Genomic DNA, 13069 nt, shown 5'->3' on the forward strand with positions numbered 1-13069 from the left:
TCGCTGCGTAGCGACCGGGCTCGAGCCGAAGTTCGGTCGCTGTGCAGCGATTGAACTCTTCCGGCCATCGACAGACATCAATACATGCATTCTCGTCAAATCTTCGAACGCTATCTCCCGAAGACCGTAGCAAGCTCAGACCATGTTTTCCGTTATTCCAATTCATCGATCAAGCTTCGCGGATGAGAAACCGCGGAAAATTCGTACTAAACGTGTCGAGTCGGAAGACGGCCCAAAGGGACCTAAAACACGACTCGAGGCCCATCCTACGATTTCCTAACCTAAAACCCGTAAACCGCAGCACGGTTTACGCTTGGCCCACAAGGAAGGATAAATGTCAAGTTTCCGCGGATAAATACGGAAGTTTTGAAGATAATTGTGAAGATCAGGAAAAATGGAATATCTCCATTTTTATGCTATGACGGCTTAAGGGCAGAAGAGTAAAAGCGTAAAACGACCTTGGAGCTAGTATATAAGGAGTCCTAGGCGAGGAGCATGAGGGAGAACTTTTTTCAGAGCAAACTTAGCACTTAGAGCAATTTAGGCAATTTTCCGTTTTTGTTATTTCGAGCTGCGACTCTATTAGGTTTAGCCGTCTTAGGGTTGCTAGAACTAGGAATCTCGCCGACAGCTCTCGAGCCCAGGCTTATACCTTGTTGTAAACGCTCATACGCAAATTCAGAATAAGATCTTCTTTGCTCTCTTTTTTTATTTCTTATTATTTATCGTTGTTACTCTCGTGTTCTGATTGCTTGACGTGTGGTAATTAGCAAATATCCGGGTCCTCTGGGAAATTAGGGTTTTCCTAGTTTCCTTATTTAAACGGAAATCGACGGTGTGAATTTTGGTTCCCACAGAGGCCCATGGTGGCGGCCTCATGGGACACTTTGGTCGGGACAAGACCTTGAGTGTCCTAACTGAACATTTCTTTTGGCCAAACATCAAGAGGGATGTGGAGAGCATATGCGCCAAGTGCACTACTTGCCTTAAAACCAAGTCCAGGCCACATCCTTACGGTTTACAAATGCCATTGTCGATTCCTAACCACCCTTGGGTAGACATTTCTATGGACTTTGTGCTGGGTTTACCCAAGATAAACCACAAGGATTCCATTTTTGTAGTGGTAGACAGGTTCTCCAAGATGGCCCATTTCATAGCCTGTAACACCACTAATGACGCCACTCAGACCGCCGACCTATTCTTCAAAGAAGTGGTCCGACTACATGGTGTTCCTCGAACCATTGTGTCTGACCGTGATGCCAAGTTCCTCAGCCATTTCTGGAAGACACTATGGGGCAAGTTCGGAACCAAGCTACTATTCTCGACCACTTGCCATCCCCAAACCGACGGCCAGACTGAGGTAGTAAACCGTACACTCTCTCAACTGTTGAGAGCTACGGTCGGTAAGAATTTAAGAAATTGGTTGTCTTGTTTGCCTTTTGTTGAGTTTGCTTATAACCATGCTAGGCACTCTACTACTAACCTGTCACCTTTTGAGATTGTTTATGGGTTTCAGCCAGAGACTCCTTTAGACTTCACCGAACTGCCCAGCTCCATGTACCGCAGTCGTGATGGAGTCGCCAAGGCAGAGTTCGTTAAGAACATGCACCTGAAGGTCAAGGAGAGGATAGAGGCCAAGGCGGCTAAGGTCAAGGCCAAGTATGACCGGAAGAGGAAGGAGGTACTGTTCGAACCCGGAGACTTGGTGTGGTTAAACATGCGGCCCGAGAGGTTTCCAGAACCAACTAGGCCTTCTCAAACCGACAACCAGATGTCTGGTTTATTTTAATTTATTTGGTTAAGACTTTGGGCTATTGTTTCAGCCTCATTTTCGGCCAGCTTGTTTAAGGCCTTTTATCTTTGAGTCCCATAAGGGGTAAACCCTATATAACCTCATGAAGTTGGCGATTTTTGCCCAAGTCTTTGATGAAATAATTTTGCCTTTGCAAACCTAGAAACCCTAAGTCTTTTTCCTGTGAGAAACAAGAGAGAGCAGTCGAGTCTTATCAAGCTTCAACAACCAAGCTTGTGGCGATTCTTCACCTCCATTCCATCCATCGATTTGCCTTGAGAGTGATACACATCCAGCAAGTCAAATCCCATAGCTATCCACCTCCATCCACTGTTCTTGTTGAGAGAGATACACATCCAGCAACAAGGATCCATCCCCCATATCTCTATCCTTCTCTTATTTTGTTCTATCTTGCTTCATATAGTTCTAGATTTTCCATTCATTATAAAAACCCATAAAAAGTCATATTTGCTTATGTTCTTAATTTATCATTTAGTTTTCTTTCTGTTCATCATTTTGATTCATAAAAACTCATAAAAATAGCACTCTTTTGTTTCAGGAACCAGATCGGCCATCTCCCACTCCATCGCGTCCGTCTAGCCGCTCCATAGCCGTCCGTCCGTTCTGTCCAGTCCGAGTTCTTGAACCTCCGACCGTCCATCCGTGTAGTCCGAATCCCGGCCTGTATCAGTTCAGTACACACAGGACGTCCGTGGGTGTCCGCCAGCACACACACGACGTTCGTGGCTGTCGGTTAGCACACATAGGACGTCCGTGGCTGTCCGTGTGTGTCCGTCAGCACACACAAGACGTCAGTGGCTGTCCATCAGTATACATATCAGCACGCGCAGAGTGAGAGTCCTCGACAGCCGTCAACATAGCCTCGGTTTCGGACCATCTGCCCTGAAGCTCCACCAACTCCCCGGAAAGGCGACTGGTCTCAGAACCACATTCGCTGATCATCCCATCGATCAACGATATGAACTGCGAACGGTAAAATTGGTTAGACTAAGTCCGTGGAAAGAATACACGAAAGACGATCGAGAATTCATACAAGAGACAAACCTTTCCGCGAAGTCCCGACGCTAGGCTCGACCCACCTCGCTGCGAAGTCTCCCCGTCACCGCTCTTGGCAAGTTTCCTCTTCCGACTCTTAGGCTGAGTAGCCAGGACAGCGCTAGGAGCACGCAATGCCAGAACGATTTCTTTTCTGGCTGGAGGCGGAGGCATAGAGTCAGCGGCTTTCTCTTTGTCCTCGACGAGGATCGGAGTCGTGGAAGATCCCGCAGGTAGGACTTGCGGGAGAGGAGCCGCGACGACGATCCCATGACACGGGGCAACGACCTGCGCGGAAGAAGACGGAAGCTCGGACCCAGTTTGAGCTAGTTCTTTCTCGGCTTGACGACGAACTAGTTTCTCTCAGAAAGAAAGATGACCGGTAACACAAGCCGGCACTTCCGCCGGAGAAGTTGGAATCGGAGCCGGAGAAGTGGCCTCACCCATCTCGACGTCGGAATCTTTCTTATAACCTTGGGAGGAAGACATGTTGAGAGGAAAGTTATGAAACTAGAGAGGTTTTTGAAGGAATGAAGAAGGGAAGGTGTGAAGAAAATGAATGACAAAAGCTCACTACTTATAGAAGTATGGGTTCGGAATGTCGTCTCGACAACTTTTTTCCGCGGAATTTTAAATGTAAATTCCGTCTAATACACTTAAACTTGTCAAAATCACCTATCCGCCCGCTAGAGTCACAACTCTAACGGGCTGGGGGGCTAACTGTTGGGGTCAAAAACGGTTACGACGAATTTAACATTGAAAACGTCCGAGGAGGAAAATAAGAATCTCTCCGAAGAGTATTTTTCGAAATAGACTCTTTCTTACGAAAAAGCTCTACGGAAGAAAGAATCGAGATGTCCGACGAAAAGCTCGAAACAGGTCGCTACGCAGCGACCAAGCGATCGTCCCGCTCGGTCGCTACGTAGCGACCGAGCTCGAGCCAAAGCTTGGTCGCTACGCAGCGACCGAGCGATCGTCCCGCTCGGTCGCTACGTAGCGACCGAGCTCGAGCCAAAGCTCGGTCGCTACGTAGCGACCGAGCGATCGTCCCGCTCGGTCGCTACGTAGCGACCGAGCGATCGTCCCGCTCGGTCGCTACGTAGCGACCTAGCTCAGCCAAGCTCGGTCGCTACGTAGCGACCGACCGATCGTCCCGCTTGGTCGCTACGTAGCGACCGAGCGATCGTCCCGCTCGGTCGCTACGTAGCGACCGAGCTCAAGCCAAAGCTCGGTCGCTACGTAGCGACCGAGCACTCGTCTCACTCGGTCGCTACGTAGCGACCGGGCTCGAGCCAAAGTTCGGTCGCTGTGTAGCGATTGAACCTTTCCGAACATCGATACGACACCAGTCCATGCATTCTCGTCAAACCTTCGAATGCTATCTCCCGAAGACCGTAGCAAGCTCAGTCCATGTTTCCCGCTATTCTAATTCATCGATCAAACTTCGCGGATTAAAAACCGTGGAAAACTCGTAGTAAACGTGTCGAGTCGGAAGACGGCCCAAAGGGACCTAAAACACGATTCGAAGCCCATCCTACGATTTTCCTAACCAAAAGCCCGTAAACCATGGCATGGTTTACGCTTGGCCCACGAGGAAGGATAAATGTCAAGTTTCCGCGGATAAATACGGAAGTTTTGAAGATAATTATGAAGAACGGGAAAAATGGAAAATCTCCATTTTATGCTATGACGGCTTAAGGGCAGAAGAGTAAAAGCGTAAACCGACCTTGGAGCTAGTATATAAGGAGTCCTAGGCGAGGAGCAGAGAAGAGAACTTTTTCAGAGCAAACTTAGCACTTAGAGCAATTTAGGCAATTTTCCGTTTTTGTTATTTCGAGCTGCGACTCAATTAGGTTTAGCCGTCTTAGGGTTGCTAGAACTAGGAATCTCGCCGACAGCTCTCGAGCCCAGGCTTATACTTTGTTGTAACGCTCATACGCAGATTCGGAATAAGATCAACTTTGCTCTCTTTTCGATTTCTTATTTTTATCGTTGTTATTCTCGTGTTCTGATTGCTTGACGTGTGGTAATTAACAGATATCCGGGTCCTCTGAGAAATTAGGGTTTTCCTAGTTTCCTTATTTAAACGGAAATCGACAGTGTGAATTTCGGTTCCCACAGTTTGGCGCTAGAAGGAGGGGCACTTACGGATCAATCTAACCCGCAAAAGCCACTCAACGATCAGGAACGATATGCGAGATTCGACGTGCGCGAGCGTCATCTCATTCAAGGGGGGAGAAACGATCGATCGGGCCAAACCTCGAAACGATCTCCTTGTTATCGAGTTGACGATTCGAGATATCGACGTCGCTAGAGTACTAATCGATACCGGAAGCTCGGCCGATATCATCTTCAAAGACACTCTTGAAAAGATGGGGGTCAGTCAATCCGAAATCGCGAAATACCCAAGCCCATTGCTAGAACTTTCGGGGAAACGTCCATGGCCTATGGATCGATTAGACTCGCTGTCAAAGCCGGAACCGTGACTAACATCACAGAGTTTCTAGTCATTGACCGCCCCGCATCTTACAACGTTATCATGGGGACGCCATGGCTAAACACCATGCGCGCAATCCCATCAACCTACCATCTTTGCCTCAAGTTCCCGACCCCTAACGGAGTCGAGGTAATCTGGGGAAATCCAAGAGTTTCACAGGTTTGTTTCACCGCGGAACTAAAACGAAAGAGACCGATCCTCGAAGTTACTCCTAAGAAAGCGGAGAAAAAGACCTCCAGCAAAAATACGCAAAGTCAGGATTCAGCGGAATTCTTCTGGCAGTCTCGCAGCATCGCAGCTCTAGATGAAAAACGCGAGCCAACATGCGAACCCGTGGTAACGATCTGTCTCGACGAAGCCTTCCCAGAACGCTGCGTCGAGATTGGAGCCAATCTCCACGAGCCTTTAAGGACAGAACTTATAACCTGTCTCAAAAAGAACCTTAATACTTTCGCATGGGCTGCAGAAGATATGCCAGGAATCGACATTAACATAACATGTCACGAGCTGAATATCGACCCGACATTCAAACCCGTCAAACAGAAAAGACGGAAGCTGGGACCCGAACGTGCTACCGCAGTAAACGATGAGGTCGAAAAACTGCTTAAAGTTGGGTCGATAACGGAAGTAAGATACCCGGACTGGCTCGCCAACCCCGTAGTTGTCAAAAAGAAAAACGGGAAGTGGCGAGTTTGCGTAGATTTTACCGACCTAAACAAGGCATGTCCAAAGGATATCTTCCCTCTACCACATATCGATCGATTGGTAGAAGCAACAGCGGGCAACGAACTCTATCCTTCATGGATGCCTTCTCAGGTTATAATCAAATTAGGATGAATCCCGACGATCGTGAGAAGACTGCGTTCATTACCGATCGCGGAACTTATTGCTATAAGGTAATGCCCTTCGGCCTCAAAAATGCTGGAGCAACTTACCAACGACTCGTGAACCGAATGTTCTCCAACAACTCGGAAAAACGATGGAAGTTTATATCGACGACATGCTCGTCAAATCCCTCAAAGCAAGAGATCACGTATCACATCTCGAAGAATGCTTTGCACAACTAAACTCCCATAACATGAAGCTCAACCCGACGAAATGTAGATTAGCCGTGGCATCAGGAGAATTCCTCGGCTACTTGGTCACCAACCGCGGCATCGAAGCAAATCCAAAACAGATCAACGTACTAATCGAGATGGCTTCACCAAAGAACAAGCGGGAGGTCCAGAGACTGACCGGCAAATCGCAGCACTTAACCGGTTTATTTCACGATCAACAGATAAGTGCCTGCCCTTCTACGACGTCCTGCGAGGAAATAAAAAATTCAAATGGACGGAAGAGTGCGAAAAAGCCTTCCAACAGCTGAAGCGTTATTTAGCTACTCCTCCAGTCCTCGCAAAACCTGTGGAAGGGGAGCCTTTATTCTTGTACATCGCGGTGTCAGCAACGGCCGTAAGCGGAGTCCTGATCAGGGAAGAACGCGGAGAGCAGAAACCTATTTTCTACATAAGCAAAACCTTGCTGGATGCCGAATCTAGGTATCCGTTGATGGAAAAATTGGCATGCGCGGTCGTGACATCGGCCCGAAAACTAAGACCATATTTCCAATCCCACACGATTGTCATCCTCACGACTTTTCTCTTACGGACAATTCTGCATAGCCCAAGTCAATCAGGTCGATTGGCTAAGTGGGCGATCGAGTTGAGCGAGTATGACATCGAATACGACCAAGGACGAGCGCAAAATCACAAGTGCTTGCAGACTTCTTGGTCGAACTTCCAACGGGAGCAATAACCAATGAGGAACCAAATTCTACCTGGCTCCTCCACGTCGACGGATCCTCATCCAAGCAAGGATCGGGTATCGGGATCCGTCTCACATCTCCAACGAGTGAGATCTTGGAACAATCGTTCAGACTGGAATTCCATGCCTCAAACAACGAGGCCGAATACGAAGCATTGATCGCAGGTCTACGTTTGGCTCACGGCTTAAAAATACGTAATCTCCACGCTTACTGCGACTCCCAGTTAGTGGCCAGTCAATTCAGCGGAGAATATGAAGCCAGAGACGAACGGATGGACGCGTACCTCAAACTGGTCCAAGGTCTAGCTCAAGATTTCGACTGTTTCGCCCTTACCCGGATCCCCCGTTCCGAGAATGTCCAGGCGGACGCCCTCGCGGCCTTAGCTTCAAGTTCCGATTTAGGACTCAAAAGGGTAATTCCGGTCGAATTCATCGAACATCCGAGTATCGGACCACCAGTCGTTGTCAATCTCATAGAGGGTCAAGACGACGAGGAAGAAGAGATTATGATGCCACCACCATCGGAACAATCTGATTACGGCTGCGATACCTCATGGCTTCAGACGATTCGAGACTACATTATCGACGGGCAACTGCCCGCCGAAAAATGGGCAGCTCGCAAGATCCGAACACAGGCCGCACGCTACGTAACAGTGGACGGCGAAATCTACAAATGGAGATTCTCCGGACCACTCCTGACGTGCCTGGAAGGAGAAAAGGTGAGGAAAGTAATGGAGGAAATACATTCCGGCTCATGCGGCAACCATTCCGGCAGAAGATCACTAGCCGTGAAAATCAAACGCCACAGATACTATTGGCCAACAATGATCGGAGATTGCGAGAAATTAGCAAAAAAATGCAAAAAATGCCAAAGGCATGCGCCAACTATCCGACAACCGGCCGAAGTTCTTTCTTCCATCACATCGCCCTATCCTTTTATGCGCTGGGCCATGGATATTGTCGGACCTCTGCATAATTCAAAGCAAAAGCGTTTCCTTCTAGTCCTTACCGATTTTTTCTCAAAATGGGTAGAGGCGGACTCATACGCAAGTATAAAAGACGTCCAAGTCGAGAATTTCGTATGGAAAAACATCATCTGTAGGCATGGAGTTCCTTACGAAATCGTAACCGATAACGGGTCTCAATTCATTTCCACCCGATTCGAGGCATTCTGCGAAAAGTGGAAGATACGACTCAACAAGTCAACTCCCAGATATCCGCAGTGCAACGGACAGGCTGAAACAATCAACAAGACCATTCTCGACGGGCTGAAGAAACGCTTGGAGGCCAAAAAAGGTAGATGGGCCGACGAACTCGAGGGAGTCCTCTGGTCTCACCGTACCACCCCAAGGCGAGCAACGGGAGAAACTCCCTTCGCCCTGGTATACGGCACGGAATGCATGATTCCCGCAGAAGTAGAATTTCCCGGTGTTCGAAGAAGGTTCTTACCTGAACGAGAGGAACTCAACAATGCTATGCTCTTGGACGACCTCGACCTCATTAACGAACGCCGGGATCAAGCGCTCATCCGAATTCAAAACTACCAGCACGCCGCTGCAAGATACTATAATTCCAACGTACGGAATCGTAGGTTCAATCAGGGAGATCTGGTCCTTCGCAAAGTCTTCCAAAACACCGCTGAACGAAACGCGGGAAAACTCGGAGCAAACTGGGAAGGTCCCTATAAAATCGAAAAAGTCGTCCGACCGGTTCTTACGAAATAGCCAACATGCAGGGCATAAAAATCCCTAGAACCTGGAATGCGATGCATCTCAAAAAATACTATCACTAAACAAACCAACTCGCAATCACTGAACTACGAGACGGCTTGATCTCCGCAAGGAGTACGTAGGCAGTTTGCCGAAAGGCAAATTCAGCTGTCCCCCCTCATTAAAAAAGGGGGGGGGAGTGGGTACGTATACTCATATACTCCCAAAAAATCGAAAAAACTTCTTACCACACTTTTGGTGTTTTCGACTTACCAAAACATCCTCACCCGCGAAATCGCAACAAGGTCTTTGGAAATCAGTCGGCCGCTTGGGAGAATCAACCTTTAGCATCGCAAGACGTCGCAAAAGATGCCTCAAAGCTGGTTTCTTCCGAGCAAACGAAATCTCCGCAAAAAAACACACACATGCACACATTAACATTTATTTTGCGCAAAATAATCAAAACAACAGCACACGCCACCAAGTCCGATGCTGATCACATCGAACTCATAAACGTCCTAAACAGACATAGACATCTCATGGAGATGACTCTCTTACATCCGACACAAGGATAATAGCGCTATAAAAGAAATCCGAAATTTTGGTCTAGCACTTCCGGTCTCGGAGAGATGCTCGATTCGTATCAAACAAGTCGTGTAAGCCGAGAACTTTTCGCGGACTTTACATCGATACGAATCAGGAAGAAATCGCGACAGGAAAAACGATAGCCGGTTAGTCACCGCACAATCCTTAAACCGAAAGTAAACCTAGGTCTTGCCCTAAACCCAGCGCTCTGGTCTCTAACATCTCAAAGGCATGATATCGAAAGATAGGAGATTCTTAAACCACGCCTCTATGTTTACGTTCGATACCTTCAGCACCCCCGCAGAGTTCACATCTCGCGGAAGAACTCTCGAAACAGGTCTCGAATAAAACATTTCGCAATTGAAGAAGGATATGAGACGACAACTCATCACCTTCCTCCCCACTGTTCACGAATTCGCACTAAAAGCATTATCCGATTATCGTACCATAAAAATAAAGCCGCGGAGCGGCAAGGATTCAAAGCCACACACGGCCAGTCCTGAAATACAAACAAGGCCGTTCAAGGCCGAAATATAAAAACATAAAAAATCTCTTGCAAGAGATCTAACCCAAGTCACCCTCAGAACTTACGACCCCTCTTCACCTGCTGCCTCGTCCGAGCCTGGAGCCGCGTCACTTCCGTTCTCTCCGACCATCGGGTCTTTCCCCTCTGGGTCTTCTGAACACGTCGGAAGGAAGCACGCGGATTTCAGGTCGGCCAGGATAAGATCGAAATCTCCATCCTCGGCCGCCATATCTCCCTTGCAGCCGGACAGCCGGGCCTCTTCGGCCTCCAAGGTCGGGGGAGTCTCACTTTGGAACGACCGAACTACGGCCATCCCGCCCTCAATCGTCGCCAAAGCAAAATCCCTACTTCGGATACACTCGAGGGAACCCAGGGAAGCAGAAATCTTCGCCAAGCGAGCTTGAAACTCCGCGCGAAGGGCATCCATAGCCTCTTGGATCCCGCGGCGCGCTAGTCCAGCATCACTCTCGATCTGACGCTGGAGTCGACGCACCTCCGAGGATTTGGCCTTCCTGGCCTTCTTTTCCTTAAGCAAGGAGCTCGCCGTCTTCCCGAGGTCCCTCTCAAGCTCTCCTATCGCAACCTCGAGCTTCGACACTTTCGCAGAGTGAGAGTCCTCGACAGCCGTCAACATAGCCTCGGTTTCGGACCATCTGCCCTGAAGCTCCACCAACTCCCCGGAAAGGCGACTGGTCTCAGAACCACATTCGCTGATCATCCCATCGATCAACGATATGAACTGCAAACGGTAAAATTGGTTAGACTAAGTCCGTGGAAAGAATACACGAAAGACGATCGAGAATTCATACAAGAGACAAACCTTTCCGCGAAGTCCCGACGCTAGGCTCGACCCACCTCGCTGCGAAGTCTCCCCGTCACCGCTCTTGGCAAGTTTCCTCTTCCGACTCTTAGGCTGAGTAGCCAGGACAGCGCTAGGAGCACGCAATGCCAGAACGATTTCTTTTCTGGCTGGAGGCGGAGGCATAGAGTCAGCGGCTTTCTCTTTGTCCTCGACGAGGATCGGAGTCGTGGAAGATCCCGCAGGTAGGACTTGCAGGAGAGGAGCCGCGACGACGATCCCATGACACGGGGCAACGACCTGCGCGGAAGAAGACGGAAGCTCGGACCCAGTTTGAGCTAGTTCTTTCTCGGCTTGACGACGAACTAGTTTCTCTCGGAAAGAAAGATGACCGGCAACACAAGCCGGCACTTCCGCCGGAGAAGTTGGAATCGGAGCCGGAGAAGTAGCCTCACCCATCTCGACGTCGGAATCTTTCTTATCACCTTGGGAGGAAGACATGTTGAGAGGAAAGTTATGAAACTAGAGAGGTTTTTGAAGGAATGAAGAAGGGAAGGTGTGAAGAAAAAGAATGACAAAAGCTCACTACTTATAGAAGTATGGGTTCGGAATGTCGTCTCGACAACTTTTTTCCGCGGAATTTTAAATGTAAATTTCGTCTAATACACTTAAACTTGTCAAAATCACCTATCCGCCCGCTAGAGTCACAACTCTAACGGGCTGGGGGGCTAACTGTTGGGGTCAAAAACGGTTACGACGAATTTAACATTGAAAACGTCCGAGGAGGAAAATAAGAATCTCTCCGAAGAGTATTTTTCGAAATAGAATCTTTCTTACGAAAAAGCTCTACGGAAGAAAGAATCGAGATGTCCGACGAAAAGCTCGAAACAGGTCGCTACGCAGCGACCGAGCGATCGTCCCGCTCGGTCGCTACGTAGCGACCGAGCGATCGTCCCGCTCGGTCGCTACGGAGCGACCGAGCGATCGCCCCGCTCGGTCGCTACGTAGCGACCGAGCTCCAGCCAAAGCTCGGTCGCTACATAGCGACCGAGCGATCGTCCCGCTCGGTCGCTATGTAGCGACTGAGCTCAGCCAAGCTCGGTCGCTACGTAGCGACCGAGCTCAGCCAAGCTCGGTCGCTACGTAGCGACCGAGCGCTCGTCCCGCTCGGTCGCTACGTAGCGACCGGGCTCGAGCCAAAGTTCGGTCGCTGTGTAGCGATTGAACCTTTCCGAACATCGATACGACACCAGTCCATGCATTCTCGTCAAACCTTCGAATGCTATCTCCCGAAGACCGTAGCAAGCTCAGTCCATGTTTCCCGCTATTCTAATTCATCGATCAAACTTCGCGGATTAGAAACCGCGGAAAACTCGTAGTAAACGTGTCGAGTCGGAAGACGGCCCAAAGGGACCTAAAACACGATTCGAAGCCCATCCTACGATTTTCCTAACCAAAAGCCCGTAAACCACAGCATGGTTTACGCTTGGCCCACGAGGAAGGATAAATGTCAAGTTTCCAGGGATAAATACGAAAGTTTTGAAGATAATTATGAAGAACGGGAAAAATGGAAAATCTCCATTTTATGCTATGACGGCTTAAGGGCAGAAGAGTAAAAGCGTAAACCGACCTTGGAGCTAGTATATAAGGAGTCCTAGGCGAGGAGCAGAGGGGAGAACTTTTTCAGAGCAAACTTAGCACTTAGAGCAATTTTGGCAATTTTCCGTTTTTGTTATTTCGAGCTGAGACTCAATTAGGTTTAGCCGTCTTAGGGTTGCTAGAACTAGGAATCTCGCCGACAGCTCTCGAGCCCAGGCTTATACCTTGTTGTAGCGCCCATACGCAGATTCGGAATAAGATCTACTTTGCTCTCTTTTCGATTTCTTATTTTTATCGTTGTTATTCTCGTGTTCTGATTGCTTGACGTGTGGTAATTAACAGATATCCGGGTCCTCTGGGAAATTAGGGTTTTCCTAGTTTCCTTATTTAAACGGAAATCGACAGTGTGAATTTCGGTTCCCACAACGTCCTGTGTGTACTGAACAGACAGCCCACGTGGGCCAAAATCACCCAAACAGTCCACGGGAAGGACCAGCGTGCTGAGTCCAAGGACCAGCGTGCTGATATGTGTACTGATGGACAGCGACGGACGTCCTGTGTGCGCTGACGGACACACACAGACACACACGGACGTCCTGTGTGTGCTGACGGACACACACGGACGTCGTGTGTCTGCTAACGGCAGCCATGGACTGCCACAGATGTCCTGTGTGTGTTGGCGAACACCCACAGACACACACAG

The sequence above is a fragment of the Brassica rapa genome, unplaced genomic scaffold (genome assembly GCF_000309985.2).
Source record: "Brassica rapa cultivar Chiifu-401-42 unplaced genomic scaffold, CAAS_Brap_v3.01 Scaffold0559, whole genome shotgun sequence".
Lineage (NCBI taxonomy): Eukaryota > Viridiplantae > Streptophyta > Magnoliopsida > Brassicales > Brassicaceae > Brassica > Brassica rapa.